Raw genomic sequence first — 24904 nt, forward strand, 5'->3', positions numbered from 1 at the left:
TAGTCCCAGCTACTAGGGAGGCTGAGGCAGGAGAATGGCGTCAACCTGGGAGGCGGAGCTTGCAGTGAGCCGAGATCATGCTACTGCACATCAGCCTGGGTGACACAGCGAGACTCCGTCTCAAAAAACAAACAAACAAACAAATATCTATGTTTGGGACTATGTTGGAAAGTAAAACATGAAGGAAGGTTGTAACTAATGCCCAACCTTAATGTTGTACCTATGTTATTTCACTTTAAAGTGTGCTATTCAGAGTTTTACTAAAGGCCAGTCTGTCTTGGGCTTTTTTTTTTTTCTTTTTATAATCTGATGTTATTTCTAGTTATTTTTCAAGAGTATATTACGTAGATTGCAACAGTATATTCAAGAGTATATTACGTAGATTGCAACAGTCCCCCCCAGGACTTAGGGGGAAGAACATTTTGATTTGGTTTGGGATTGAGAGTGTCTGTGGAATGCCATTATGGTGGAACCCATAGGGCATTTGCACATGTGGGCCTCTTGCTAAGAAGCAAGCTCAGCTGGAAAAATCAAATTTTGGAATCACAAACACAGAAGCAGCTTGAGAGTGGATCTCTTCACTGATGTGAGATGGCCGAATGTGATAAAAGGAGGCTTGACAGGGACTACTTGTATTTAGGAGGAGTCATGGAAAGAGAGAATCCCCAGAAAGGTAGGAGATCCAAGAGAGTGCCTAATCCAAAACCAAACCAACAAAAACCAGAATAAGAGTATGGGAACAGGACCAGGACCCACTGCTGGTAAGAGTATAAGTTGTACAGCTTTTGGATGGCTGTTTGACTTTCTCTGAAAGAGTGTATATTCATTGAACTAGGGATTCCTTCAGTGTAGAAATACATGTATGCACAAAGAAGTTTGTTGTAGCACTGTTTATAAGAGTAAAAAATGTGAAAAAGACTCAATAAGGGGCTTGTTATATAATAATTATGGGACTCCCACACTGTTCAGTTCTTTGCAGTAATAAACAGGAATGGGATGTTAATGGTCTGCTGTAAAGTGAGAGAAGTGACTTGCTGTATAACATAAATAGTGGGATTTCATCTTTGTGACAAAAAATCAACAAGTGAACCCTCAGACAAATGAATACATATGTTTTTATGTATATGTGCATGCTTTTGTACCTATGTTCTAGAGAAGAGCCTGGTAAACCTTCAGCCTGTTAAGTGGAATTGCTTGGATTTTCTGTAGGACCATATACTCTAAAAAAAATCTACAAGGGAGCTGGGTGCCGTGGCTCACCCGTAATCTTAGCACTTTGGGAGGCCGAGGTGGGTGGATTGCTTGAGCTCAGGAGTTCATGACCAACGTGGGCAACATACTGAGACCCTGTCTCAATATAAGAAAAAAAAAATTTAAAAATCTAAAAGAGCTTCAAGAATTTTATATTTTTCTTTTTTCTTTTAAAAACTCTAGAGTTGCCGGGCACGGTGGCTCACGCCTGTAATCCCAGCACTTTGGGAAGCCAAGGTGGGCAGATCATGAGGTCAGGAGATCGAGACCATCCTGGCTAACACGGTGAAACGCCATCTCTACTAAAAAAATACAAAAAAAAAAATTAGCTGGATGTGGTGGCGGGCACCTGTAGTTCCAGCTACTCGGGAGGCTGAGGCAGAAGAATAGCGTGAACCCAGGAGATGGAGCTTGCAGTGAGCCGAGATTGCACCACTGCACTCCAATCTGGGCGACAGAGTGAGACTCTGTCTCAAAAAAAAAAAAAAAAAAAAAAAAAAACTCTAAGTTTTTGTTGTCTAGTGACATTTTGGTGAGTTGGAAAAGCAAAAGAAGTAGATAGTTTGCTTAAAATTGTAACTCCATGTATTAGTATATTTTCATGCTGCTGATAAAGACATACCAGAGACTGGGAAGAAAAGAGGTTTAGTGGACTCACAGTTCCACGTGGCTGGGGAGGCCTCACAATCATGGCGGAAGGCAAAGAGCAAGTCACATCTTCTATGGATGACAGCAGGCAAAGAGATGGGGAGGTTGTGCAGGGAGACTCCCATTTTTAAAACCATCAGATTGGCCGGGTTCAGTGGTTCATGCCTGTAATTCCAGCACTTTCGGAGACTGAGGTGGGTGGATTCAGTGAGGTCAGGAGTTCGAGATCAGCTGGCCAGCATGGTGAAACCCTATCTCTACTAAAAATAGAAAATTAACTGGGTGTGGTGGCACACACCTGAGTCCCCAGCTACTTGGGAGGCTGAGACAGGAGAATTGCTTGAACCTCGGAGGTAGAGGTTGTGGTGAGCAGAGGTTGCGGTGAGCTGAGATCATGCCACTGCACTCCAGCCTGGGGGTCAGAGTGAGACTCCGCCTCAAAACAAAAACAAAAACAAAAACAAAAAAACAACCATCAGATGTTGTGAGACTTATTCACTATGACGAAAACAGCATGGGAAAGACCTGCCCCCATGATTCAGTTATCTCCAGCCGGGTTCTTCCCACAACATGTGGGAATTATGGGAGCTACAAGATGAGATTTGGATGGGGACAAAGAGCCAAACCATATCCCTCCGTATTCTGTATAGGACAGTAGTTTCCTCTTACCCTTGGGAATGTGTTCCAAGGCCCCCGTGGGTTCCTGAAACTGGATAATACTGAACCCTGTTTTTACTATTTTCCTACACATACGTACCTATGATAAAATTTAATTTATAAGGAAAATTAAATTATCAATAAGAACAATTATAACAATACATTGTAATGAAAATTATATGAATGTGGCCTCTCAAAGTATCTTACTGTACCTTAGTCACCTATTTTTGAACTGTAGTTGACTGAGGGTAACTGAAGCCTTGGAAAGCGAAACTGTGGATAAAAGTGGAGTACTGTGTTACAAATCAAATCCTCTCCACCCTAGCATCCTATGCGGACATAGCTAACTGGTACTAATACAATCCTGTATTCAGTCACTGTTTGCTTGATGACGTTGGGGTGTACTTTTGACATTTTGACATGGGCGAGCTAAATTACTTGGTCTGAATGGTTGTACTGGATAATGCTATAGGAAAGAATGTTGATTGTCTCTAACTTGATAGTTAGAATTTTGACACTTATTAGTGTTATTAAATGAGTGCTACTGTTTAAACTTTCATGTAAAAATGCAGTTTCCTTGCTGCCTCGGTGGTCTTGGAAAGTGGCCCAAAGTTGCCATCTTCAGAAGATATGGCTATGATTCTTCCTTTGCTGTGACAGAGCGGGGTGGTGGAGAGAGTAAATGCAGGGTGGTTGCTCCCGGTTAAGGGTCTGGAATAATGTGGGTCCTGTTCAGCTGTTGCTAAGGTTCCCCTTCACATTTCCCCTGTATGATGTTTCTGGTCATAGCTTTAATGTTAGTTTAACTAGACTTTCGATTTAATTATAACTGTTAGGATAAAGTCAGATGTCAGCTCACTTGGCTGCATGCTGAGGCCTGTAGAATATAGAGTGCTTTGCTTCCAGCCACATCTGTTGTCTCCTCTCATTATCTGTTAATGGTACTCAACTTGACAGGGTTGTTTTGATAAATGACGGGTGTTATGGAAACCAAGAGCTGGAATTTGTGTGGAATGGAGCTTAGGACAAAAAGAAGCAATGGTGCAGACCAGGCCAGGGAGATAACATGGGAACCAAGGAATCCCTTGTGGAATGCTGACAGTCATAATGAGTATTAATTTGGGAGGGATGTGGTATATCTAATATTTTTTCATTTATCTTACATAATTATTCTTCCTATTACTTTTTCATGTGGTCATGTGCAAAACACCTGAAAAATTATAGTTTTTGTTGTAATAACTTTGATTTTTCCTCTTCACAAAGTAATTTACAAACTCATACTAATGAGGGTTAAAACAAATGTTTCACTTTGAGGAGTACACCCACCATTGAGTTCCTAGGTGGAAAGAGCTCTTTCGAAGGCTTCCATGTCAGGTCTGTTACTTAGAGAAAAAAAAACCTGAAAATAAAGTAAGTTCAGTATAAAAGGGAGATAAGAATGAACTCCCCTCATTCACAGCAGAATTTGGTAGTGCTTTTGCATTCTGAGAAGCTTTGAAGACAAACTAGTGTACAAAGTACTTTCTAAGTTTTATATTCTGTTTATATTGCTCTGTGTGTATACAAGATTTAGTCCTCTGTCCAGTTTACCTGTGGCTGTTTGCATATCCCTTAAGGGCTGGGTAATAGGAAGAACTTGGCTTGAATAAACTAGCGATGGCTTCTATACTTCATTAACTCTTAAAAAGTGTAGCTTGGAAATAGGACCCTAGTTAGGATCTCTGTGTTTTTGAGTAACCCCAGGCACAGTTATTTATATCTTCATAAAATGGGGATAAAAATCCTCCTTTTTACTAGACTTTTTATTTTCTTTAATTTTTTTTAGAGACTGAGTCTTGTTATGTTGCTGGACTCAAACTCCTAGGCTCAAAGGATCCTCCTGTCTCAGCCTCCTGAGCGGCTGGGACTACAGGCGTGAACCACCACTCTTGGCTTACTAGGCTTTTAAAGGTTAATAGAAGACATTCTTTTTTTTTTTTTTTGGAGACGGAGTCTCGCTCTGTCACCCAGCCTGGAGTGCATGGCAATATCAGCTCACTGCAAGCTCCACCTCCTGGGTTCACACCATTCTCCTGCCTTAGCCTCCCTAGTAGCTGGGACTACAGGTGGCCGCCACCACGCCCGGCTAATTTTTTGTATTTTTAGTAAAGACAGGGTTTCACCATGTTAGTCAGGATGGTCTCGATCTCCTGACCTCGTGATCTGCCCACCTCGGCCTCCCAAAGTGCTGGGATTATAGGCGTGAGCCACCACATCCGGCCAATAGAAGATATTCTTATTTGCATAGATGTTACTTATTTGAGATAGGCTTCTTTGTGCCAAGAAATGTGCAGAGAATATATGGAGTGAGTAAAGCAGTGTTGTTGACCTCAGTTCATTTATTCATTCAACAGATTTGTGTACCTGACATAAATCTACATGATGAGCAAACATATAGATCCTTCTCTATAGAACTCTGTGGAACTGTTTAGAAGGGGCTATGAGTGTTAAAAAAAATCACACCCATGACTTACAAACGGAGATCAATGCTGTGAAGGAGGAACACAGTTCTATGAGAACTTATAACAAAGGAACTTGACCTAGAATGGGATCTCAGGGGAAGCTTCTCTGAAAAAGTGATGTTTGACCTGAGATCTGAAGGAGGCTTTAAACGGTCTGTGAGTGGCTGTTTGGGGCTGCAGGGAGATTATTCCTGCTCTGGTGGGAAGAAGCCTGCTGGCCTGTGGTAGAAATCCCTATACCTGGGGGAAGTGGAAAAACTGGTGTAACTGCAAAGTGGGGGGCTGGGTGCAGGTTGGATTAGCAGCAGGTGCAAGATGAGCACAAAAGAATTTGAGTGGCATAAAATGCTGTCAAAGCATTTAGAATCCCTGAGAGACTAGGTACAGTATGAATTCAGAATAGAGCGGTTTGCTTCTTCTCACCAGCCTTTTCCAACTCAGTATAAACCAGCACTTTTAAAATGGTCTGTAGAAAAGAAAAAAGTTCTTTTCAGCCTGTGCCATGTGTCTGGATATAGCTGGTTAGAAAATTGGAAGTGTGTCCAAGTACAGGAGTAGCTTTGTAGCAAGGCTTTAGGATCAATTTCATCTCTGACATATATGGAGTAATCTCATAGCCACTTGGTTATGAAGCAGATTTTCAAGTCACAGGTCCCCCTCAGGATGGTTTCACTGAGGAATGGTGTTTAGTGGAGCTTATAGCAGAGCTAGGTTTGCACTACAGACCATCTCTGATTTGTATTGATCACAGCCACCTTTCAGGGGGGCAAAGACATTATGCCTCATCAGCTCTTGCTCTCAGTACATGTGCTGTGTTAGGAGTTTGAGACAGATATTTCTATGTCCTGTAGAATAACTTGATTTGTCTTTAAAGAGAGACCAGCAGAGTTATCTTTAAATGGCAAACATGCATGTGCATGTCTGTTTGGCTGTCTGTGGCAACAAAGCAGGACCCCTGGGTTCTATTCAGCCTGGCCCCACCCCCATCTTGTTGAGAGACTATAGGCAAATCACTTTAATCTGTCTAAATTTCTCTGTTTATTGGAAAGAAAGTACCTGATAATGCAGCCACTTTATAGGGCCTTGGAAAGTCTAATTAACATTTATGAAGCGATTTGAGAGTTCCTTGAAACTTGCCTGGAAGGGGAAAGGTGTAATAGTGAAGATACCAGAAGTAATCATTTAAATTTTCAGCTTGTACCTTTCTAATTTGGGTTGACACTGAGTGAACTTAATAGTTAGAATTTGTATTTTATAGGAATACATTAAAAAAATTCCTATACAATGTCTTTGGGAGGACAAAATGATCTTGGCTATCACCACTAGAGAATACATGCTTTAAATGTACTTTAATTTTAATAAAATTTAGCAAGTTGATATATATATTTTTTACCAGACTTAATTGGGGGTGGGTAAGAAATTAGTTTGAAATTAACAGTTGGTAATCTGTTAAGATTCACATAAAAATTGAATTAATGAGGGAGTTTGGAATCTGGTAGCTGGTAGGTTATATGTTTATTTAAAGCCACATGGTAAGGAATGTGCACTTATTTTGCTTCCTTATTAGATGAATTTCAATCATGCACAATTTAAGCTATGTCTTGTCTAACAGATGGATCTTTATTTACTTGTGGAAAAGGGATTGGTGAGATTTTTAAACAAATGGCTTGCAGAGAATTCTTAATGTGTAAGGAAAACTGGGGTCAGAAGTGTTCTTTGACACGAAACAATGCTGCTTTCTCCCGGTGCATCTTTGAAATAAATGTTTAGCTTGTCTGTGATTGTTGGTTGTTTCATCTGCATTTGTTAGACGTCAGAGGTGGTTGGGATTAATATTCCTGGCAGAAGCAGAGGCAGCTCTAGGATGTGTGAAATGCTGATCACTCACAGGGATGCGCTGCCTCTTTAATATCTTGCTTGCAGATGCATTTTCTAGCTGACCACGCTATTAAGAGCTGCCATCAATCACGCAGGCTCCCAGTTCCGGCTGTCGGAGGGGAGGGAGGATTGGAGCGGGTGGAGGCTGGCCAAGCAACGAAGGAGATAAAATTGCAGCTGGCATTGTGTGTGCGCGCGCCCGCGGCGGCGGCGGCCAGCAGGGGTGCGCGCGGAGCGGGCTGGGCTCCAGCCCGGGTTTTGCCGGCCGCCGCCGTCGCGGGGAGTCTGCTCTTTCTCTCCCGGCGTCTGGGTCACCGGCATGTGGCAGTGCTGGCCCGGCCTCCCGGGCTGAAGGAGTGCGAGCTGAGTGCCGCGGCCGTGGGCAGCAGGCTCGGGCCAGAGCGGCCGCATCCCTAGCCGCGGGCGGGGCCCCGCGCGGCCACCGCCTCCCGGAGCCGCCAAGCCGCCGGGACCTGCGCCCGCGCCGCGGTGCCCTGCGGCCGCTCAGGCCTCCTTTTGTTTTAGCAAGTGCACTTCACTCCCCGAGCCCCCACCTGCCCGCCTGCGCCGCCCCTTTCCGCGGGTCCGGAGTTGGCGGGGCCCTGCGCCGGAGGAGGAGGACCAGGCCCGCGGGCTCAGCTCTCGCCGCCAGCGGGCCGCAGGCAAGTGGCCGGCGGCCTCGTGCGTCGAGGGGGACGCGAATCTCGGGCCAGAAAGTTGGACAAGTGCGGGCGGGGGGCTCGGGGTGGGTGCACGGAGTGCTCCAGCCGACCCTAGAAAGATGGAACTCGGGTGTTCCTAAGAATGATGATGGCTTTCCAGGAACGGGGAGTCAGTATTTGCCGTGTCCCATTGCATTTCTGTTGGGCTCACTAGTTTTTAAGTAGCCCCAAACTCTTGAAATCTCAGTTAAATAAATAGAACAGAAAACATTTTTTTGAGGGGGGAGAGAAAACACTATTTAAAAATACATGTATATGTATATATTTTAATTTTTTTCTTCTGAGAGGAAAGTGCTTTTGAAGCTGAGTATAATGCAGAAGTCGCTCTTTGATCAGAAACTGCATTGCTTTACTGTGGAATAAACAAGTTTAAAAATAAAATGAATTTGATGGACTTGATTTGAGGCTACTTAAGTGACAAATGAAATTTTCTTCTTGGACCGAACTACTGTTATTTTGCCAGAGTAGCTAAAATGCGGAGGTAGTCTTGACGATTGTTTTACGTTTAAATTGTTAAAAGAATTTTTTAGTGTGGGGTGCTGTCTTCCTTGTTTCTCCTCTCTTGTTTACTCAACTCTTGTTTTCTGAAACTGTAGGGAGACCTGCTTGACCACTTTTTGTTTGCTGAGAAGGAAACTCCTGTAATAGGTTACTTTGTTTTACTTGCAGCCCTTTAGCGTCCCTGGCGCACATGTGCCCCGCGCTCTGTGGGCATTGTTTGGCTGGAGGCCTCTCAGCCACACGGAAAATCTAAAAAATGGTCTGTGAATGAACACGGGTGTCTACAGAGAAATTCCATTTTCCCTTTGTGCCTCTGTGTTTTAAGATTGAGACACTGAGTAAAAGTTGAGAACAGATTTAACAAAGTCCTCAGAATTCTGTGCCAAAATTACTGTTTTGAGTTCTGGCTTTTTTTTTTTTTTTCCTCTTTCTGGAAACTCCAAATTTAAAGTAGACATGATTTGAAACCTTACAGATGGGAACAATATCCCATGTAAGCACGTTGATCTGTGGGCAATTATTTCCAGAAGCACAACCAACTCTACATTTTTATGCATGTGTTAGACTTGGGCTCTGAGAGGCAGTTGCCTTTCTGAATATTTACATTGCCTAGTAAATTACACAAGGCAGATTTTTAGATGCTTAACAGCAGCTTCACAATAGTGTGGGGGCAGCAGAGTTGAGCTTGTATTTTTTTTTTCTAACTCTGTAATTTAGTAGTGTTTAAACTATTTTATAAAGATCCCTGGGACCAGTGAAAGATGGTTTTTCAGTCCAGAGCAGTTGAGCGCTCATTGTACTCCGGCAGGCGCTGGCGCTTGGCAGGCTGCACTTGAAATGTTATTTGATCTGGTTGCATGATAGAATTGACCAAGATTACACTTTTTCCCTCCCCGTGGCTGATGAAAGCAATGCATCCGCGAGAAGTGTTCAATAACATATTTAAAGACTTAACCCACATTCATTCACTCTAAGATTTCCAGAAAAAGGCCGTTTAGATTTTTGTCTTGTTTTGTGGTTTTTGCATTTATGAATTGAGGCAAGAGCTGACGTAATGTAGCTGTACCACTTCCTTTGTGTGTGTGTTTTTATAGCGTATAGGATATGTTACAATCTACATGGTTGTGATTATTTTTGAAATGCCTGAGAGAGGGAGGGAGGGAGTGTGTGTGTGTGTGTGTGTGTGTGTGTGTGTGTATTCCCTTCACCCCCATCCTGGTCCCTTCAGCTATATGGCAATTTATTTTTTACATTGTAGGTTAGGGGAGGGAAGACTGTGATGGTAAACCCCATCAACTTATCAGTAAGGTTCAGTGAATTGCCTGTGTGTGATGCAGACTAGCTTTTCATTTTAATTAGTGCAACTGTGTACAGCTGTTAGGTCAGAATGCATTGGCTGCTCCTGCAGGGTAGTTTTATCTTACACTGAAGGTTTTATGGACTTGACTGGTTGTGTTTCTTAATCCCTCTCCCATGCCACCGTGCTTGCTTTTAAGCAAGTGATAGAACAAGACAAGCTTTTGTTTACTTATTTAATAGTTGACTTGTGAGAGATTTATTTTTGGTTTTGAGGAAATTGGTAAACCATGTAACTTATTAGTAGGTATTATATTTACCATGCTTTTCCAAGGCCAAAGGGTTTTGCTTGCTATTGTGTAGGCTGAGAAACCGATGGAGCCATCCATTTTATAATGACATAGGAAGCCAATATTTTGTGTAAAAATCAACAATGAAAAATGGGTTCTTTGTTTACTAGTCTAGGATTAGTTTGTAAAACTCAAGCAGAAATAAATGTTGGCATCATTGGAGATAAGGTGGCTAGAATGTTTCCCCCTTGTCTCTTACCTCTCGTTACATTGTACAAAAGGACTTGAGCAACCCATTGACCAACAGCAATTTGGCCATGGGCTGGGTGGCACATAGAAGCTTTTAGACGTGTCTGCTCAGGGGCATGTGTGGCCAACTTGATATTTTATAGTGTTATTGTTTCAAGTTATTAGAAAGTATTTATGAGTAGATTTGAGTCTTTTCAGGCTTTTCAGGCTGTAACATAGGTTGTAATGTGACTGACATGGGTTCTCAGTGGTCTGGTCTCTTTACTGTCTGCTTTCCTGTTGAGTAGATACTACTGTCCAGAGCTGTTATTATCTACTGCATTTATTTTTATTTTTATTTTTTTTGAGTTGGAGTCTCACTCTGTCACCCAGGCTGGAGTGCAATGGCATGGTCTCGGCTCCCTGCAGCCTCCGTCTCCCGGGTTCAAGTGATTCTCCAGCCTCAGCCTCCTGAGTAGCTGGGACTACAAGCGTGTGCCACCACGCCTGGCTAATTTTTGTATTTTTAGTAGAGATGGGGTTTCACTATGTTGGCGAGGTTGGTCTCGAACTACTGACGTTGTGATCCACTCGCCTCGGCCTCCCAAAGTGCTGGTATTACAGGCATGAGCCACTGCGCCTGGGCTATCCACTGCATTTTTAAAAAGGAGCAAAAGTTGTAGAAGCAAACTTGATTGAAATCTGTTTATGACTAAAGCTGATATTATAAATGTGGTACCTTTGTGTCAGAGGCCCAGTTTGCTGATAGAAGATGGGGGCTGAGGGTTGTTGGGGCGGAGTGGGATCTCGTGGGGGTGGCTGGGTAGAAAGAGAGCTTGTCTTAGACTAAGATACGTTTTAATTCATTGGAGAAATTGGTCCATCTTCAGACAACCTGGAATGAAGCAGTAGAGTGCAGTATTTTCTAGAAAACGTGATAATTTCATTGTAACTTATATAGAAAATGTTTTCTCTAATTAAAATAAGTTAAAACATTCACATTGGCAACAGACTGCTGAATCCAAGCAATAATGGAGGGAAGTAGGTATCCTACATCCAATTCAAACAGGTTATATCACAAGTTCATTTGTAAGTCTTTTTCCAGGTTATGTTATCCAATTCCACATATTAATGATGATTGGGGTCTTAGACTTTCCCTCTAAAATCTAATTAATCCATGAAATAGTTGACATACTTAAATATTTGTAATAAAACAGAATAATGATGCTTAGTCAATAGGAAAATTAGCATAATTTTACTCAATTTTTAATGTTATCATTGAACTCTGGTGTAATTCATTAATTTATTCAGTACAGCGTAGTGGTAAACAGGCTGTCTGAGTTTGAGTTCTATTCTTAGTTTACCACTTACTCACTGTGACACCTGGGTTAAGTTATTTAACCTCTGTGACTGTTTTCTCAGACCAGAAAATAATGAGTCTACCTAGAGGGTTTACGAAATACTTTAGGACCATGCTTAGCATGGGAAAACAGTGAATAGTTAACATAGTGAGCACTAATTATGTACTAGGTACTGTTTTAGTTGCTGAAGATACAAAAAAGATGAAGTCTCTGTTCTCATAGCATTTATTTTCCAGTGGAGGAGGACAAAACCAATAAAAATGAGGATGATGATTCGTGAAACTTACAAACATAATTTTTGAGCAGGTTAGTGAGCCATGATTGCACCACTGCACTCCAGCCAGAGTGACAGGGCAAGACCCTGTCTCATTGAAAAACAAAAAAGTAGAAAACATTTAATTTTAGAGTATTAATCAGAAGCTTCTTATTAAGATAATAAGAATATAATGGGTAAGTATGGGAGATCATTATAAAAGTAAAGTGTTGGGGCCAGGTGCAGTGGCTCACATCTGTAATCCTAGCATTTTGAGAGGCCCTATTGGGAAGATCTCGATCTCTGGAGTCCAGAAGTTCAAGACTAGCCTTGGCAACATAGCGAGACGGTGTCTCTATCTATTAAAAAAAATAAAAATAGAAAAAGTAAAGTATTTATGCTGTTAATGATTTGAAATAATCACTTGTTCTAAAGCTGAGCAATTAGATTTGTTTCTCATATCTTGTTTTCCACAAGATGAATGAGCTTTTGTAGTTGTAGTTTTAAGAAAGGGTCCATTTATATGTGACTGGTGGGCTTCAAAGGAACAAAAGAGTGTAAATATACTGTGCATTTGAAAAATTGCTTGAGTCAAAAGCCTCCAGATGGTGTGTGCTGCTGTGTTCACAGCTGTATTTACCAGTAGCTCACCACATTATCTACCAATAATTTTTAAATAGCTGGGTAGAAACAGTGGTATATTAAGCAGTAGTGACTTTACTTGTGTGCCTTTTAATAAAACGACAGTGAAAGTACCTCCTTTTGCATGTTCTTCAGGATTTCTTAGTTGGGGCAGTTTATGTTTTGCACAAACAACCTGAGTTTTACATACAGAAGCAGATAACCAAGTTATTTTTATGTGGTGGTCTCTCAGGAATGAGGCTGGGGAAATTCTGCCGATCTGTATCACTCAAAGATGTTTTTGTTTTACTCACCAGCTTTATAATTTTAAACATTTAAAAAATGTTAAATATAGGCTACTCTGCCTAAGGAATAGCCGTTCTTTATTCCTTTGCTTTCTTAATAAACTTGCTTTCACTTAAAATGTTAAATATATGTAATTGATAACTTATACATAAATAATATTATAAGGTGAGTCTTATGTGATGACATTCTTTGGCATTACCAACAAAAAAAAGACAGGCCTTTCAATACCCAGATCTACTCCCTAATATGAACTTTTTTTTTCTATTCCAAAGATTTAATACAAGTTCTTTTGGAAGGACTCAAAATTTTAAGTCTTATTATTTTTGGCCACAGACACTACTGTTCATTTGCTTAGTAAAGTGAATGGCTTGCCTAAGTTACATGTAAAACATAGAAAAAGAGTTCAGAACATTATCCAGGAACTTTAGAAAGTTGCGTGTGGTAGGTTGGGTGTGGTGGCTCGTGCCTGTAATCCCAGCACTTCGGGAAGCCGAGGCGGCGGATCACGAGGTCAGGAGATCGAGACCGTCCTGGCTAACGTGGTGAAAAACATTTTGTAAAAATACAAAAAATTAGCCAGGCGTGTTGGCGGGTGCCTGTAGTCCCAGCTACTCGGTAGGCGGAGGCAGGAGAATGGCGTGAACCTGGGAGGCGGAGCTTGCAGTGAGCTGAGATCACGCCACTGCACTCCAGCCTGGGGGACAGAGTGAGACTCCGTCTCAAAAAAAAAAAAAAAGTTGTGTGGGGGGTGTGGTTGGGGGAAGAAAGATACATGTGTATTTATTTATTAATTGATTAAATTATACAGAAAAACCTATATCTAGATTGAACATTTGAACAATTTTTTCTTTTTGTTTTTGCTGTTTATTTCTTACTGTTACCTTCTTTTTTGAGTGGTAGGAAAATGACGCAGACAAGTTTTCATCTGATGTGTATGTTTTTTGGCTATTTACCTAGGCAGCTTCCTTTTTTTCAGAGCCTGTGCTCTTTCCACAGATCATAATTCTTAACATAGGTTAGAGTAAATGTTCAGTAATGAAATATTCACCTTTCTCAATATGTTAGATGTTCATGGAAAGGACTCTAACAGTATCTACTCTTAAGTGTGTTGGGTGCAGGAGCAATTTGAGTTTGGATCTTATTATTTTTTTCACTAGTACCTCCATTACATTTTATTTACTTTTTTTTGATAATTTCAACTGTTTTTATTTTATTTTTTATTTTTGAGATGGAGTCTTGCTCTGCTGCCGAGGCTGGAGTGCAGTGGCGCAATCTCAGCTCTCTATAATCTCTGCCTCCTGGGTTCAAGCTATACTCCTGCCTCAGCCTCCTGAGTAGCTGGGACTACAGGCGCCCGCCACCACGCCCTGCTAATTTTTGTATTTTTAGTAGAGATGGGGTTTCACCGTGTTGGCCAGGCTGGTCTCGAACTCCCGACCTCAGGTAATCCACTCGCCTCAGCCTCCCAAAGTGCTGGGATTACTGGCATGAGCCACTGTGCCTGGCTTTCAGCTGTTATTTTTAGATTCAAGTGGTACAAGTGTAGGTTTATTGCATGAGTATATAGTGTGGTGCTGAGGTTTGGGATATGAATGATCCCATTAGCCAGGTAGTGAGTGGGCAGAGTACCCAACAATTTTTCAACCCTTTCCCCCCTACTTCCGTCTCTAGCGGTCCACAGTGTCTATTGTTGCCACCTTTATGTTCATGAGTACCCATTGTTTAACTCCCACTTGTAAGTGAGAACATGTGGTATTTGGGTTTCTGTTTCTGCATTAATTTTCTTTGGATAATGGCCTCCAGCTACATCTATGTTGCTGGAAAGGATATGGTTTCATTTGCTTTAAAGGTAGTATAGTATTTCATGGTGTATATATGTACCACATTTTCTATTTGTTTGTTTATTTATTTATTTATTTGTGAGAGTGTCTCACAAATAAAGCAATCGCTTGCTGATTGCTCTGGCTAGCACTTCCTGGCTCTTTGAATGGAAAAGGAGAACTAGAAGTGCGGAAAATGTAAGGATTAAAGCAATCTGGCCTTTTTTTTTTTTTTTTTTTTTTGGGAAAGAAAATTGGTGTTCTTCAGTTTTGCTAACAGGCCTAACATTTAAGCATTTAGATAAGTAGCGTTTTATTTTATATGGTAGATTAAAACATTAAAAAATTTTAAAACATTAAATCAGACTAGTTTTTAGAATGGTTTTGGGTTTGCAGATAAATTGAGTAGAAAGTACAGAGTTCCCGCATCCCCCCTAACTCCCAGTTTCCCCTATTAACATCTTGAATTAGTTTGGTACATTGTTATTGTTGATGAGCCAATATTGATACATTATTTATAACTAAAGTCTATAGTGTATGTTAAGGTTCACTCTTGGTGTTATACATTCCATGGGTTTTGAAATGTTTCATGACATGCATCTACCATTACAGTATCATATAGAAGAGTCTTTACTGCTCTAAATATGCCCTATGTTCTCCCTATTCATCCCTCCCTCTCTGCCCCCAAGCCCCTGGCCACCACTGATCTTTTTTAATACCTCCATAGGTTTGCTTTTCCAGATGTCATATAACTGGACTCATACAGTATGTAGTCTTTTCAGATTAGTTTATTTCTCTTAGCAAAATGTACTTAAGGTTTCTCCATGTCTCTGTGAGCAAGATAGCTCACTACTTTTTATCACTGATAATATTCCATCATGTAGCTGTGCTGAAGTTTATTTATCTGCTTACCTACTGAAGGACATCTGGATTGCTTCCAGGTTTTGGCAATGATGAATAAAGCTGCTTTAAGCATCTGTGTGCAGTTTTTTGTGGTGAGATAAGTTTTCAGCTCCTTTGAGTAAATACGAAGGTGTGTGATTTCTGTGTCCCATGTTAAGAGTATGTTTAGTTTTGTAAGAAACGGCCATGCTGTCTTGCGAGGTGTCTCTAGCATTTTGCATTCCCACAAGCAATGAATGAGAGTTTCTGTTGTTCCACATACTTGCTACCATTTGGTGTTGTCAGTGTAGTGGATTTTAGCCCTTCTTAGTTATTAAATTTTTTTTTTTCATGTAACTGCTCATTTCCGATGCCAGCTCTGTTACAGTTTTTATTTTTCTCTACTATTTGTCATGGAGCAGGAGAAACGAGGACCATAAATCTTATGCATTACATGTGCCTCATACTCTGTCTTGTAAGCGGAAAGCATAAACTTTAGATTTAAAAAGGAATAATACAATCTAATTAGATTTTTAAATGGGCATAATTCTGGTAGAGTGATAGGTTAGGGTTCATGTAAAATATGCTACACTAAGCCCTTTGTATTCTTGGCTTGTGTGTCCACGGATTTAATCAACTGTGGGGCAAAAATGTTTAGAAAAAAACACAGATTAAAAAATATAGCGTTTATATTATATTAGGTATTATACGTAATCTAGAGATTCTTTTTAAAGTATACCGGGCCGAATACGGTGGCTCATGCCTGTAATCCCAGCACTTTGGGAGGCCTAGATGGGCAGATCACTTGAGATCAGGAGTTAGAGACCAGCCTGGCCATTATAGTGAAACCCTGTCTCTACTAAAAATACAAAAATATTAGCCAGATGTGGTGGTAGGCGCCTCTAGTCGCAGCTACTCGGGAGTCTGGGGTGGAAGAATCGCTTGAACTGGGAGGCAGAAGTTGCAGTGAGCCGAGATCACACCACTGCACTCCAGCCTGGGTGACACAGTGAGACTCCATCTCAAAAAAAAAAAAAAAAAAGTATATGGGAGAATGTGAGTAGGTTATATGCAGATACTATACCGTTTTATATACGAGTGTCTGGATATTGGTATCTGTGGAGGTTCTGGAACCAATTCCCCTCGGATACCGAGGGATGACTGTAGTATCAATTTGTTAGTGGTTCCATGTAAGTGTTATTTCCCCTCAGTTTCCCTGTGTTCTTCGTTTTCCAAAACATTTCATTTTATAAAACAAAGGGATGCTTTTCAATTTTTAGAAATAAACCCATTCTGCTAAGGTCCTTATTTGCTAGATCTATGTAGAGTCAAATGTTTGTATTATTTTCTTTATTTATTGAGGACCATTTATTTTAATGATCAAGGAACTCAGAAATGCAGAAGATTTGATCCTGTCCTTGGAGCTTGTAATATATCCAGTAATAATTGCAGCAGTGCATATTCAAGGGCTTACTATGCAACAGGTACTGTGCACTTCTTAGAGGAGGTTAGAACTACTTCCAGGGTAAGCTAAGTTAGAGTGTTTGACTCTGCATTTATCCAGTACTAGCTACTCGTTGGAATTTAACATCAGCCTAATTATGGCATATAAGTACCCAGTGCCTTGGTTGTTAAGATGATTTGGTTAGGCTCTCCTGATGGTTATGTAGTTCATTAATTCTTGTTACAGGTCCTTAACTTTATTTTTATCAGGGACTTCTTTGAGTATTGGTGTAATATATGATCTTTCTCCCAGAACATAATTTGTGACTGTTTGAGTACATAAATTGCAGGTGGTTTATGTAGCCTTTGAAGCCTATCCATGAACCCTCTCATTAAGAACTCCTATTCTGGTGAGCCCTAGATCTATGTTTGAATGACTAGGAAGGCTTTGCATTTCTTATTTTTGGCAGGTTTGCTTTACTTATATTGATTTGAGGCCATTGACTTGTGCGAACACTTGTGGAACAGTGTTTGTGTGTACTGAATGGTTTATAAAGGGGTTCCCAAGGCTGCTGTTGACTGTATTAAACTGCTTTCTTTATGAGGACATAGAGATAAACTTTTCTTAGCTCTTAGTACCAAAAAAAAAACCAGACCTTCTGAGCATGTGGTTTGTTTTCTAACTTACAGATTTAGAATCCTGTAACTCATCAAGTTTCCTTTGAGCCATTTGCTTATAAAATTTTGGCCGGCCGGGCGCGGTGGCTCATGCCTGTAATCCCAGCACTTTGGGAGGTGGAGGTGGGCGGATCACAAGGTCAAGAGATCGAGACCATCCTGGCCAACATGGTAAAACCCTGTCTCTACTAAAAATACAAAGATTAGCTGGGCGTGGTGGTGCGCGCCTATAGTCCCAGCTACTCAGGAGGCTGAGGCAGGAGAACTGCTTGAACCTGGGAGGCAGAGGTTGCAATAAGCCGAGATTGCACCACTACATTCCAGCCTGGCGACAGAGCGAGACACCGTCTCAAAAAATAAATAAATAAATAAATAAAAATAAAAAATAAACTAAAATTTTGGCCACATCTAACAAAAGGTGCAAAATGAACATGAATACATACTTTCATGTAGCAGCTCATTCATGGTTTCATCTTTTCGATTCTCCTCCTCTTCTATTTTTTCCTTTGTTCCAAGGAAAAGAGAAGCAAATATTGTATAATTAAAAGTAAAGGCTTTGTAGCCTGTGTGACCCGTGAAACTAGGTGTGTGACCTAAGGAAACTATCCACAAAGGTAAATACTTAATACTTCTTAGCTATTATTCTCCACCAAATACCCTCATCTGTTCTTAAATTTTGTTTTACATTGTCTAAATCTCAGTAAGCTACCTTCAGCCCCCTTTAAAGCCATCCTTTAAAACTATCTTTCTCTCTCGATACGAAGATTTAATTTTTGCCTAGAGACAGTCAGTAAAGAAATTGTGTAGGCGAGTGCCGTGGACTGAATTGTATTGCCTCAAAATTCCTATGTTCAAGCCTTAGCTTTCCGTTCCCCAAGTGCTATAGTATTTGGAGGTGGAGCCTTTGGAAGGCAGTTAGGTTTAGATGAGATCCTGAGGGTGGGGGTCCTCATGATGGGATTAGTGTCCTTATAAGAAGAGGAAGAGAGACCAGAGCTGACCAGTGCTCACTCTGACATGTAAGGACACAGCCCCAGAAGGTGGCCATTTGCAAGCTAGGAAGAGAGTCCTCACTGAGAAAGTGAATCTGCTGGCACCTTGATCTTGGACTTCTGAGACTCCAGAACTGCAAGCGATAAATTTTTGCTGTTTAAGCCACCCAGTCTGTGGTATTCTGTTATGGCGGACTAATACAGAGCATAAATTTTATACCTGCAGAAGATGATCAGTATGTTACTACAGAGACTGAGCTTTTTGAGAACGAAATGAGGATTATACTTCTCTTGGCAGAAGACTTTAGACCTACTGAACAGCCTTTACTGGCCTCTAGTTCCATCCTTACAGCTGCCTTCTGAAGGAGGCAGAACAGATGTTAGCCTCTCGGGTTACACAAAATGAGATCCAAGTGTAGGGCAGTTCATTGAGTTTCCCACATTTACAGTTTACATTTTGGAAGTGGCTAAGCCTGTCAGTAGTTTTTTTTTTTTTTTTTCCTGTATCCATTGCTCCTTCGATGGGCACCTTAATTTGTCAGTCTTATAATCGCTTTGCTTAGAAGAATATAACCTTTATTTTTAGTCCCTGTGGTGATTTGATTTTCAAGGTGAAGAACTCTCTCACTTCTCACATTCTGGCATGGGAACTGAAACTTCAGTGGGGAAATTATTGAATTATCTTTCCTGTCTCAGGGAAAAAATATGAATTCCTTGGCCTGCTGTTTAGATTTGAAGTAGAAAATTTCTTTGAAGTGTCATAACTCTAAGAAATGTGATATTACCTGAATCAGTACTTGTGATATTGTATCCTTTCATTTTTGTACAGGTATTGGTTTGTTGCTCAGTCTTGCTGATGAATGTCTGTAATAGGATAGAGGAGTTATTTGTGGCTATCTACAACCAGAAAATTGCTGTTTATTTTAGTCAAAGTGATTTGAGTATGTCTTCATCAAAGGGATAAAGCAGGAATGTCAGAAACTATAAACTTTAGCCAACTAAAGAAGAAGAACAACCAAACCAAAGGCCAAAAACTCCATCCTTAATTCTGCCCTTCATTCTGAAAGAATTCTGAGTCTCTACAAAGTTTATATTCATAAGCTGTCAGAACATACTTAATTTGCTCCATTTTCCATTGAAATTTCAACAAAGAAACTAAAAAATCAAATTTTTACTTGATAAAACTATTTCTTTAGATTAAAAGCTTGGAATAGATTTTAAAAAAAGCTTTATTGAGAGAAAATTCCTATACGAGATAGCTCACTCATTTAAAAAGTGTACAAATCAATGGTTTCCAGTATATAGCTGTTCCTTGACTTAAGATGGAGTTGTGTCCCAGGAAACCCATCCTAAGTTGAAAATACATGTCGAAAATGATTTTAATTCACCTAATCTACCAAAATCCATAGCTTAGCTTAGCCTATGTTACACATGCTCAGAACACTTGCATTAGCCTACAGTTGGGCAAAATCATCTAACATAAATCCTATTATATAAGAAAGTGTTGGATATCTCATGGTATATATGTATGAATGGATGAATGGATGGACAAATGGACAGACAGATAGATGTTTTGCCCAGTGGCACGATCATAGCTCCCATGCTCAAGTTATCCTCCCACCTTAGCTTCTGGAGTAGCTGGGAGGCTACAGGTGTGTGCCACTATGCCTGGCTAATTTTTTAATTTTAATTTTAATTTTTTTTTTTTTTTTGAGATGGAGTCTTACTCTTTTGCCCAGGCTGGAGTGCAGTGGTACAATTTTGGCTCACTGCAACCTCCACCTCCTGGGTTCAAGGGATTCTTCTGCCTCAGCCTCCCATGTAGCTAGGATTACAATAGCAGGTGCTGCGCCCAGCTGATTTTTGTATTTTTAGTAGAGACGGGGTTTCACCATGTTGCCCAGGCTGGTCTTCGACTCCTGAGTTCAGGTCATCCGTCTTTGCCTCCCAAAGTGTTGGGATTACAGGCATGAGCCACCATGCCTGGCCTTAAATTTTTTGTAGAGATAGGGGTCTCATGTTCTCCAGGCTCCTCTCAAACTCGTTGGTTCAAGCGATCCTCCTGACTTGGCCTTCCAAAGTGTTGAGATTATAGGCGTTAGTCGCTGTGCCCTGAACTGGCCTTCCAAAGTGTTGAGATTATAGGCGTTAGTCGCTGTGCCCTGAACTGAAAGTGAAAAATGGAATAGTTGTGTGGTTACCTAGAGTATGTTTTCCACTGAATGCGTATCACTTTTGGACTGTTGTTAATTTGAAAAAATCGTATGTTAGACCCTCTTAAGTTGGGGACCATCTGTGTTCATAGAGTTGTGCAACCAGGACCATATTATTAGAAATAGATTTTTATATGGCAGTTCTTGGTGATTAATTGAATGCTGTTAGATAATCTTTTTGTGTAAATTTGTACTTCTGTGAATAAGAATATAACTAAACTAAAACTAAATTTGTACTTCTGTGAATAAGAATATAAGATGTTTTACTTTGCAATATATAATTGGCTTAAGGCATTAAAACCCTGCTTTTGTTTACTGTCGTCTGACATAAGGGAGTTAACTTCAGCTTAAGGTTATTAAATCCTTCAATGACTGATGACTCCCTTCAAGTTATGTATGATGAAGCAATTATGAATATGGTGTGAAAATGGGATGTAATCTCTTTCAACACATTATTTGGAGAAATTACGACTCTCCCCAAGTATTGTATATTCAAATATGTTAGACACTGACCATTTTCAGCAGTTTGTTAGAGAATTTTTTATTTATAGTAGAAAGTCAGAGTCAGCCTTTATGTCTCAGATTTGGTGAGTTTCTCAGTGTTAATTCCCAATTGGTTAATAAACGTCAAATGGAGCCTTAAGGCTCCTGGGCAAGTCCATTCACTTGTGCAGTTTCTTAGATGCCTGTTTCATACATTGTCCTTTTATACTTCCTCCTTGGCCTCATGGTGAGCTTCCTACTTGCATGAGAAAATCAGAACAGTCTTAAGAGCCCTTCTGCAGACTCCTACCACATCTTGCTACCTTCCAGGGCATCCTGTGCTTTCCCCACTGCTTGTGTATAGACCAGCTGTTCAGGGAACTCTCTGAGGCGCCACCCGTGCCCTCTCACATAGTAATTTCCTGTCTCTCATAATGTCGATGTTTCATTCTCTGCTGGATCTTTCCCAGCAGCATACAAACATGCCGCTTTTCTCCAATCTTAAAACAGATACAAACTCCCGTATTTGGATCCCACTTACTCTGCCAGCTATTGCTGATTTCTCTGCTTCCTTTGCAGCAAAACTTTTCAACAAGAGTGTACCCAGATCTCCAGTTCTCCTTTCCTCTTAAATCCATCCGTTGTTGCTCCAGGGAAACTGCCCTTGTGATGATCACTAAGGCCTCTGCACTGACTGTTCCTTCTGCCTGGGATATGTTTCTCCAAATATCTGTAGCTCACCGTCCCGCTTTCGAGTCTCAGTGAGAGGCCTACCTTGACCCTCAGTCTCGGCTCTACTTTGTCCTTACTCTGCTCTGTTTTCCCCTAGAGTACTTGTCTTCATCACAAACTACATCTTTAATTTTTTTTTTTTTTGAGACTGAGTTTCACTCTTGTCGCCTAGGCTGCAGTACAATGGCGTAATCTCAGTTTACTGCAACCGCCACCTCCTGGGTTCAAGTGATCCTCCTGCCTCAGCCTCCCAAGTAGCTGAGATTACAGGCACCCACCGCCACACCCAGCTAATTTTTGTATTTTTAGTGGAGATGGGGTTTCACCATGTTGGCCAGGCTGGTCTTGAACTCCTGACCTCAGGTGATCCACCCGCCTTGGCCTCCCAAAGTGCTGGGATTACAGGCGTGAGCCACCGTGCCCGACTACATCTTTATTTTTATTGCTTATTGTGTTGTTTCTTCCACCAGAATGTAAAGTCCTGAATGACAGAGAATTTTGACTCTGTGGTTTACTGCTCTATCTCCAGCACATAATAGGTGTCTGATAAATATTTGTTGAATTTCTACGTAATTCCCTAGGATGCATGGCTTTAAAAATTACCTAAATGCAGGCTAGACACAGTGGCTTACACCTGTAATCCTAGCACCGTGAGAGGCCAAGACGAGCGGATTGCTTGATCCCAGGAGTTCAAGACCATCCTGGGCAACATGGCAAAACCCCGTCTCTACTAAAAATACAATAAATTAGCCAGGCATGGTGATGTGCGTCTGTAGTCCCAGCTACTTGAGAGTCTGAGGTGGGAGGATTGCCTGAGCTTGGGAAGTCGAGGCTGCAGTGAGCTGAGATCGTGCCACTGCTCTCCAGCCTGGGTGATGGGTGTGAGACCTTGTTTCCAAAAAAAAAAAAAAAATTACCTAAAGAGTTTAAAATGTTATCTTTAGTCCAGACCTACTTAGCTGCCTTCCTTGTATCTCCACTCAGAAGATATAGCTCCACTCACATGTCCAGTAAGCGCCTAACACTTAACATGTCTAAATGGAACTCTGATGTTTTTCCCCAAACCACATATCATTGTGGAGTTTTATTTTTAACTTCTTCAGCCAGCTGAGTTTTATGCACCAGCTTCTTTTCTTTGGTTTATACATTGTACCACCTGAAAAACCAGCGGTAATTGGAGCAATCTTAGGTTATTTAAATTAGTCTTATTTGGCATCTCTAAAGCAGTCACATTTTTGGACATTGAAAACAATTCTAAACAGTAGAGTAGCTGGGACTACAGGGGCGTGCCACCACACCCGGCTGATTTTTTTTTTTTTTTTTTTTTGTGTGTGTGTTTTTAGTAGAGACAGGGTTTCACCATGTTAGCCAGGATGGTCTAGATCTCCTGACCTGGCGATCCACCCACCTCGGCCTCCTAAAGAGCTGGGATTACAGGCGTGAGCCACCGCGCCCGGCCTTAATGGATAAATCTTTATTGTGGATTTCTTAGGATTATTTGTATTTTGTTGTTTTAATACTTGGAAATATGGTTGTAGCTTTCAAAGTAAGGAAGTAATGATAATTGTTATTGAAACTTGGATGACTTTAAAATATTTTACTTACCGTTACTTAGCAAATATAAAATGCTTCCTGGAAAGCCTTTCTGTGTGTAGTAGGTAAACTGTTGAATCAGGAAATGTGTAGTTTAAAAGTTCCTCTCTATGGAAGCATCAAATTAGTTCTTTAAAATCCAAATTTGGGCTGCGTGTGGTATGTCACTCCTATAATCCCAGTGCTTTGGGCAGTCTAGAAGAGAGGATTGCTTGAGCCCAGGAGTTTGAGACCACCCTGGGTAGCATAGTGAGACCTTGTCTCTACAAAAAATTGAAAAATTAGCTGGCTGTGGTGGCACGTGTCTGTGGTCCCAGTTACTTGGAAGACTGAAGCAGGAGGATTGCTTGAGCCCAGGAGGTTGAGGCTGTAGTGAGCCATGATCGTGCACTGCACTCCAGCCTGGATCGCAGAGTGAGATCCTGTCTCAAATGAATGGAATGAATGAATGAATGGATGAATGAGTAAAGGGATTTCCCACCCATTGCTGGTATTTAGCTTCTGGAGGTGACCAATTAGTGTTTCCTGTTTATTGCAATTGCAGGAGGCAAAGATGGCGGTGACAGGAAGGCTTCTCATAGGGAGAGGTGGGTTAACAGCTCATAGGGAGAGGTGGGGTTAACAGCTCATAGGGAGAGGTGGATTAACAGGCATCAGATTGTGCTTGGGTTTGATTATCCTTTGTAGGAGCTATACTTACTATTTCACCAAATACTTTTGAACTTGATTATTGCTTAATTAATCATTCTTGTTTGTTTTTAAATCTCTAGTTGAAATATGTTGGTTTTAAGCCCCCTTTTCCTGTGTCTGATACTTAGTGCTTCTGTAACAGTTGGTGAAATGATTTTATAAGCTTTTGTGTTTCAGCATTGATTCCATCATGTGAGAGGAGGGCGGGGTTTTTTGTTTATGCCCAGGATTTTTTTTAAATGATAGATTATTTCTTCTTTTATGACAGTGGCTTCATGATACTAGATTTTCTAACAAAATTGCCTGTAATTAAAGTGGATGTTTTAATATACCTAATTATTATTTGGTACATTGATTCATTGAAAATGTATTTGGTCATTGAAGCATTCTTTAAAATGAAGGCTTTTTGCACACCTTGACCCATGAAAAATTTGTCCTGCTTTAGCATGACTTTAAGTGGAAATTTTGTTTAGTATCTATCTTTAATTACTAAGATCCTTTTGGTGTGTTTTAATGTAATCATTTAAGGCCAGTGGTAAAAACCAAAAAAACTGGCATTTAACCTGTGAAGTAGTATTGTTAACCTGGCTTTGAAGGAAAACCTGTGATGTGAATTTATTTTTTAATTAAGATTAGGTTGTAATATCCCCAAGGAGTTGGTAGCTGTGCTTGATTGATTGATTGATTGATTTGAGACGTAGTTTCTCCCTTGTTGCCTGGGCTGGAGTGCAGTGGTGCCATTTTGGCTCAGTGCAACCTCCACCTCCCAGGTTCAAGCAATTCTCCTGCCTCAGCCTCCTGAGTAGCTGAGATTACAGGCATGCCCCACCCTGCCTGGCTTATTTTGTATTTTTAGTAGAGATGG

The 24904-nt window shown here is 40.8% G+C and overlaps 1 protein-coding gene across 7 annotated transcripts in view; it reads left to right on the forward strand.

The window, feature by feature from the left end:
• RERE (arginine-glutamic acid dipeptide repeats) overlaps positions 1-24904 on the forward strand; it is a 461116-nt gene that overhangs the window by 108856 nt on the left and 327356 nt on the right. Inside the window, exon 1 of one of the 7 annotated variants that reach the window (XM_055383754.2) lies at positions 7197-7597. The exons of 5 other annotated variants lie outside the window; for them this stretch is intronic. The gene's annotated coding sequence lies outside the window, so the exon portion shown is untranslated. Of the gene's footprint in view, positions 1-7196; positions 7598-24904 lie in introns of those variants that run through there. One more of the 7 variants, XM_055383736.2, reaches the window with a different exon arrangement.

Source organism: Gorilla gorilla, chromosome 1 (genome assembly GCF_029281585.2).
Source record: "Gorilla gorilla gorilla isolate KB3781 chromosome 1, NHGRI_mGorGor1-v2.1_pri, whole genome shotgun sequence".
Lineage (NCBI taxonomy): Eukaryota > Metazoa > Chordata > Mammalia > Primates > Hominidae > Gorilla > Gorilla gorilla.